Genomic DNA, 6,580 nt, shown 5'->3' with positions numbered 1-6,580 from the left:
AGTGAAATAAGGTGGATACAAAAAGCCACACATTGTATGATTCCAGATATCCAGAATAGGAATAGAAGAAAGCTAACTATTGAGCTCTCACCACATGTCAGGTACTGTGCAAACACCTTTTACATGCATAAACTTATTTCATCTTTATAAAAACTGTATGAGGTATGTACCGTTACTACCTCCCATTTTACATATTAAAAAATTGAGGCACAATTTTAAGAGGAGGATTAAAATCTGAGGATTTAAATCTGAAGAGTCGAGTTATAGAGTATACTCTTATAACCACTATATAACCATAAGTAAAGACATTCAGATTTTAATTAAAAAAAAAAAATGAAAACTTAGTGCTGGTTCATCATGTCTTGCCATTAAACTTGTGCTGGCCACACAAGTCACCAGTCTGCAACCACTGTCAGGACGAAGTCTTTTCTCCTTCTCTCAGCCTTGAATGCCTCTTTTTGGAGTATGACAGGCATGCGTTCCACACATGACTTGTTTGTGTCCTTTTTCTTTACCCATAAAATAGGCATAAATAGACCCTACTTTGCAAGGGTGTATAAATATACAAAATGAACTATATAAAGCTCTATCTAACACAATAGCTAGAACCTCACAGAAAAGAAATAAATTAGAATATGAACTATTTTTTAAGTTTTTCCTGTTGTGTCCATCTCTTTCCTACAGAGCTGGGTGTAGGCCCCCTTCTCTTTGCCAGCACCTAGCAGGAGCCAGATAAATAGAAGATTTGCTTTGGTCGATGTTCGATCTCTTTTTATACCATTTTTTCCTAATTGAAAAATTAGTGAATGTTCATTTTAAAACAAAAACTTAGCAGAAGACAAAAGCTGGGAAAATTTTAAGTTATCTTGACTATATTATTACATCTGGAAATAATATCATTTTTATATTTTAGCATTTATCTTTCCAGACTTACTTTTATGGATATTTATAATAATTCCAATATGGGATTATTCAAAACATATTCCTCTATGCAATGATTTTTTCTTTATTATTTTTTCTTTTTTTTTTTTTTTTTTTTTTTTTGGCCACACCACAGGCATGCAGGATCTTAGTTCCCCAACTAGGGATTGAACCCGTGCCCTCTCAGTGGAAGCTTGGAGTCTTAACAACAGGACTGCCAGGGAAGTCTGAACAATGCTTTTTTCTTTAAAAAAAAAAAATATACAGATGCACACACATATTTTTCATGTGAAGGCATACATATTTACACCAAGTTTTTAAGTACTAATTATATTTTTTAAAACAAATTTTGTCTACAATATCTCCCTTTCTTATGGAACTAACATCCAACTGATTTATATTGAGTAATATATATTTTCAACATTTATTGAGAACCATTTATTGAACCAGCAGTGGCTCCACACAGACCTCTGCCTCTGCCCTTGTGCCAAGGTAAACCTTATTTACACCTTGTGATCTCAGACAGAGAGGGTGCAGCAAGATGCAAATATTGAAAAAAATTTAAATAAGCAGCCAACCTCCAGGCAAGTGCATCATGTAAAGCAAATGTATGTGTCTGGTTTCATCTCTGACTCATTGATAGAAGTGAGTACTGGGGAGCCAGGGTATTATTTAGCCTAGCAAAGTCCTGACCAATTTAGTCTATGTCCTAGTCTGCTACTGAATCTATTCTCACTCCTACAAAGGGTGAGAGGCAGGCTGGTGGGGTAGAAAAAGGATGGACTTCACATTTCTTGATTCCACTTACTTCCTAGCAGGGTGTCCTTGGACAAGTTGCTTAATTTCTCTGAGGCCCGTTTCCTTATCAGTAAAATAGAGATAGGAATAACTATCTCATCAAGTTGTTAAGAGGATTAAATGAGATCTTTTTGGATCACAAATCCAGTAGAAGCCTGATTTACTGCTCAAAGCCCCCCAGGGCTCTCCTGTGCCTTCCTGGTAAAATCCCATCCCCTTGGGAAGCCTCGCCAGCCCACTTCTCACAGGCTCCCTCACTCGCCAGCCACAGAATGCTATTTCCCGAGATACAGCTGTCCGTTCAATCCTTCACTCACCCAGCACATTTTTTTTTGAGTCCCTGTTATGAGTGAGGCCCTGGATTAAATGTTAGTAATACACTGTGGAACCAGACTGACCTGAGGTCTGGTGAGGCCTCAAGGGAGTAAAGTGGCCATTACAATCCTGTGTGCTGACTGATGTGGGAGGGAAGGGCAAGGTGCTCTAGGAGTGCATATGAAAGGCACCTTACCTGGACTTGAAAGGCCTTGGAAAGCTGTCTGAAGAAGTTGGATCGTATTTAGAGAGTGCCTCTAAAGGGATGTAGCGTGTGATCTGGCACAAATCACATCTCTGCATTTTTTTTGTAGGTGAGGTGTAAGGCTAGAAGAGGTCATATTTACCAAAAGGAATATTCTTCATCCCTTTGGATATACTTTCCAAAGGTTTAGCAAATTTCCCTCCCAGCACATTCTCCATTCCCTTACAAGCTTCTCATGAAAGAGCCTTTTACTGTTCCCAGCCCATGGGTGAAATATCCCAGCAATGGGCTAGTAGAAGAGGGAGGTGCCCAGGGAAACTTTCCCTGAGAGCAACACAGGGATTTAGAAGAAGAAAGCAGGGGGCAGGGCAGGGGCAGGGGGATGATGGAATTTTAAAAAAATCACCATTCAGCAATCCAGACTGAGATAATTGATTCAGTCAAGGATCATAAACGGATGCTAAAACCATTAGGTGAAAAGTTGAGAAACAGGATGCTCAAAAATCCCTTAAGTGCTCGCTTCAGCCGCACATATACTAAAATTGTAACGAAAGAGAAGATTAGCATGGCCCCTGCGTGAGGATGACATGCAAATTCGTGAACCATTCCATATTTTTATATGGGGATAGATGTATAGCTGATTCACTTTGTTATACAGCAGCAACTAACACAACAATGTAAAGCAATTATACTGCAATAAAGAGGTTAAAAAAATTTTTTTAATTAAAAAAAAAATCCCTTAAAATGGAAAGACCTGATGATCATCACCTTACCCAAATGATCGAACTCAGAACTTTCCTCTGAAGCATTTGGCAGGGTTCTTCTCCCATGTCTTTGATATTTCACTTCAAACTTTATTCTAAATGGGAGGGGCCCCAGCAGTGAGAGGCCCGCGTACCGAAAAAAAAAAAAAACTTTATTCTAAGTCTTCTTTTGCCCGTTTCTCAATTCGTGTGTCTCTAGAATTTAGTCTCCCGCCTTCTTTCCTTTTTATGCTACACGTTCTTCCTGGGCAAGCTCAGCCGCTCCCAAGATCTTAACCAAAAAGCTATTTGCTGATAACTTCCGAATCTGTCTCCATTCCAGATCTCTTTCCACAGCTCTAAATTCATAGTCCAACTGCCTGCTGACCTTCCCCACTGGGACTTCCTCAACTACAAGTTTCTTAGCACTTAACTTCTCCTCTTTTCCTGGCCCGATTCAGGAATATTTCTCATCTTGCATTCCTTAACTTAATTAATGACTTCATGATCAATCAGTTATCCAAGCCAGAAATCTGGTGTTCTTTCTTTATTCATATTGTCAGCCAGGATATATTTATTATCTACTAATGGCAAGGTACTATGTTTACTGTTAGACATGCAATAGGGGCAAAAACAATTTCAAAACCTATTTACTGGAGGAAATAAACATCATTTAGATGATCATAAAAATATATGCATAATCATAAATTGAGATAAATGTTTTGAGAAAAAAGAATAAGGAGCTGAGAAAATAAAACAGAGAACCTACCCTAGCTGAGGGGTAGGGTGGGAAAGGGGATAAGGAAATCAATTTCAGAAAATTCTTCTCTGAGAAAATATTTGAATTCAGATAAGAATTTGGAATTAACTAAGTAGGGGAGGGAAGAAGTGGGTGGATAAAGAGGTGGTGGTCTCTAGGAAGAGGGAAGGACACAAAAACCTGGAGGTGGCAGCTTTGAAGAAGTGAGAGAATGATGGTATGGATGGAGCACAGAACACAATAGGAGGAGTTCAAAACCAGGCTGGAGCAATCACTGGGGCCAAAATTTGCTGCGCAACGAAAACCATATATAGTGTTTTGAACGCTGTCTTAAAAATAATGGGGGGGGGGGCTTCCCTGGTGGCGCAGTGGTTGACAGTCCGCCTGCCGATGCAAGGGACACGGGTTCGTGCCCCGGTCTGGGAAGATCCCACATGCCGCCGTGCAGCTGGGCCCGTGAGCCATGGCCGCTGAGCCTGCGCGTCCGGAGCCTGTGCTCCGCAACGGGAGAGGCCACAACAGTGAGAGGCCCGTGTACCATAAAAAAACAAAACAAAAAAAAAAAAAATTTTTTTTTTAAATGGGTGGGGGGCGGGCTTCCCTGGTGGCGCAGTGGTTGAGAATCTGCTTGCTAATGCAGGGGATACGGGTTCGAGCCCTGGTCTGGGAGGATCCCACATGCCGCCGAGCAACTAGGCCCGTGAGCCACAACTACTGAGCCTGCGCGTCTGGAGCCTGTGACCCGCAACAAGGGAGGCCGCGATAGTGAGAGGCCCGCGCACCGCGATGAAGAGTGGCCCCCACTTGCCACAACTAGAGAAAGCCCTCGCACAGAAACGAAGACGCAACACAGCAAAAATTAATTAATTAATTAATAAACTCCTACCCCCAACATCTTCTTAAAAAAAAAAAAGAAAGGGGGGACTTCCCTGGTGGCACAGTAGTTAAGAATCCGGCTGCCGATGCAGGGGACACGGGTTCAATCCTGGTCCGGGAAGATCCCACGTGCCGCAGAGCAATTAAACCCGTGTGCCACAACTACTGAGCCTGCTCTCTAGAGCCCGGGAGCCACAACTACTGAAGCCCACGTGCAACAACTACTGAAGCCTGCGCGCCTAGAGCCCGTGCTCTGCAACAAGAGAAGCCACCGCAGTGAGAAGCCTGCGCACCCCAACGAAGAGTAGCCCGCACAGCAACAAAGACCCAAAGCAGCCTAAATAAATAAATAGAAAAAAGGGAAGGCATTGTGTGTTTTTTTTTAACAACTGATTATCAATTTATTAAAAATGTTGATTTAAGCATCTGCTATGGTGACTTCAACCTCGACTCCTGGCTCAATACTGATGGAAGTGATCTGCTTGACAATCTCAGAAGGACTGTGCAGGTCAATAAGTCACTTGTGGATCCTCATCAGGAAACAATCCCAAGTTTTAGAACCTTCACCACAAGGAGTTTTCCTTGTAGTTATTCTGAGTCTTGGTAGGCATCCGAACCGGTCCTTTCGCTTTGAGATTCTTTTCCTTCGTGCCTCTGATCAGGTCAGCACATACCCTCTGCAAAGTCTTCAAGCTGCAGCTGGGGAGGGTGATTCTAATCCGGTGAATCGCCACCTCGGGCTTTACGGTATCTTTAAATGCCATGGCTGCGGCGTGGCTTCCCGGCCGACTTGTTCCTCGGCGAGAGCGAACAGTGGTGAGTCAGGAGCAGGGTCGGATGGCCCGAGGCTCCACTGCAGCGGAGACCGCGGCTTCCTCCAAGAGAGCCGTTGAACAGTTTTAAACAGGGTCAAGTGGCGATGGCAGTGTTCTTTACAATAGGCAAAAGTGGAAACAACCCAAAATGTTTATCAATTGACGAATGGGTAAATATAATGTGTCATATCCATACAATGGAGTATTTTCATCTATAAAAAGCAATCAGAACTGATACATGCTACAACATGGATGGAAAACACATCCATGTATGTGTTTTCACACATGGATGCTCAAAGAAAGAAACCAGTCATTAAAAAAATATATATATATATATACATTATGATTTTTATAACCATAAAATGTCCAGAATAGACAAATCTATAGACAAAGTAATTAGTGTTTGCCTGGGTCTGGGGAGGTAGTGGTGGTTTGGCAACGATGCTAATAGGCGCAGTGTTTCTTTTGGGGATGAGAAAAAGATGTAAAATTAGATTCTGGTGGTAGTTGTACAACTCTGTGAATATATTACAAACCATTGAAATGTACACTTTATATTTTAATATTTTGAACAATTTTATTTTATTTATTTATTTATTTTTTGCCCATGCGCTACGTGGCTTGCAGGATTTCAGTTCCCCGACCACGGATTAACCCCGGGCCACCGCAGTGAAAGCGCTGAGTCCTAACCACTAGACCACCAGGGAACTTCCTGAAACATACATTTTAAATGGGTGAATTGTATGGTATGTGAATTTCACCTCAATAAAACTGTTTTAAATTAGGAAAGAAAGAAACAGAGATTTAAGCCAGATGACAACATGCCATTTTTAAATAGATGTTACTCCTGTTCATTGAATCCAAGGTCCTCTTATTCAAGATATCAAGATAGCTTGGAAACTGGTCATCAGAAGTTCATTTGGTGTAGACAGAATCAAAACAAAAGGAATTTAATGGTTTTGAGTGCGGTCTCTCAAATCAGCTAAAGACAACATGATCAACTAGTGACTGATGTATTTATATATCTAACATCCTGAGAATGCTATAGATACTCTGACAAAACTCTGAGGATTCAATTCATTCATTCATTCATTCAACATCTGTTTATTGAGAACCTGTATGTGGTACTTAATAATACATGCTTTAG

At 41.3% G+C, this 6,580-nt stretch overlaps 1 non-coding gene and 1 pseudogene across 1 annotated transcript; one reads left to right on the top strand and one right to left on the bottom strand.

Annotated features, from left to right (window-relative positions):
• The first annotated feature begins 2,751 nt into the window (after window positions 1-2,751).
• LOC117196080 (U6 spliceosomal RNA) lies at window positions 2,752-2,856 on the top strand. Its single transcript, XR_004476082.1, has one exon. It is a non-coding gene; the product is annotated as a U6 spliceosomal RNA (small nuclear RNA).
• A 2,180-nt stretch (window positions 2,857-5,036) lies between these two features.
• LOC101287328 (40S ribosomal protein S20-like) lies at window positions 5,037-5,382 on the bottom strand (annotated as a pseudogene).
• Between the last annotated feature and the right edge of the window lie 1,198 nt (window positions 5,383-6,580).

The sequence above is a fragment of the Orcinus orca genome, chromosome 5 (genome assembly GCF_937001465.1).
Source record: "Orcinus orca chromosome 5, mOrcOrc1.1, whole genome shotgun sequence".
Lineage (NCBI taxonomy): Eukaryota > Metazoa > Chordata > Mammalia > Artiodactyla > Delphinidae > Orcinus > Orcinus orca.
This window is presented reverse-complemented; position numbering and strand designations above follow the sequence as displayed.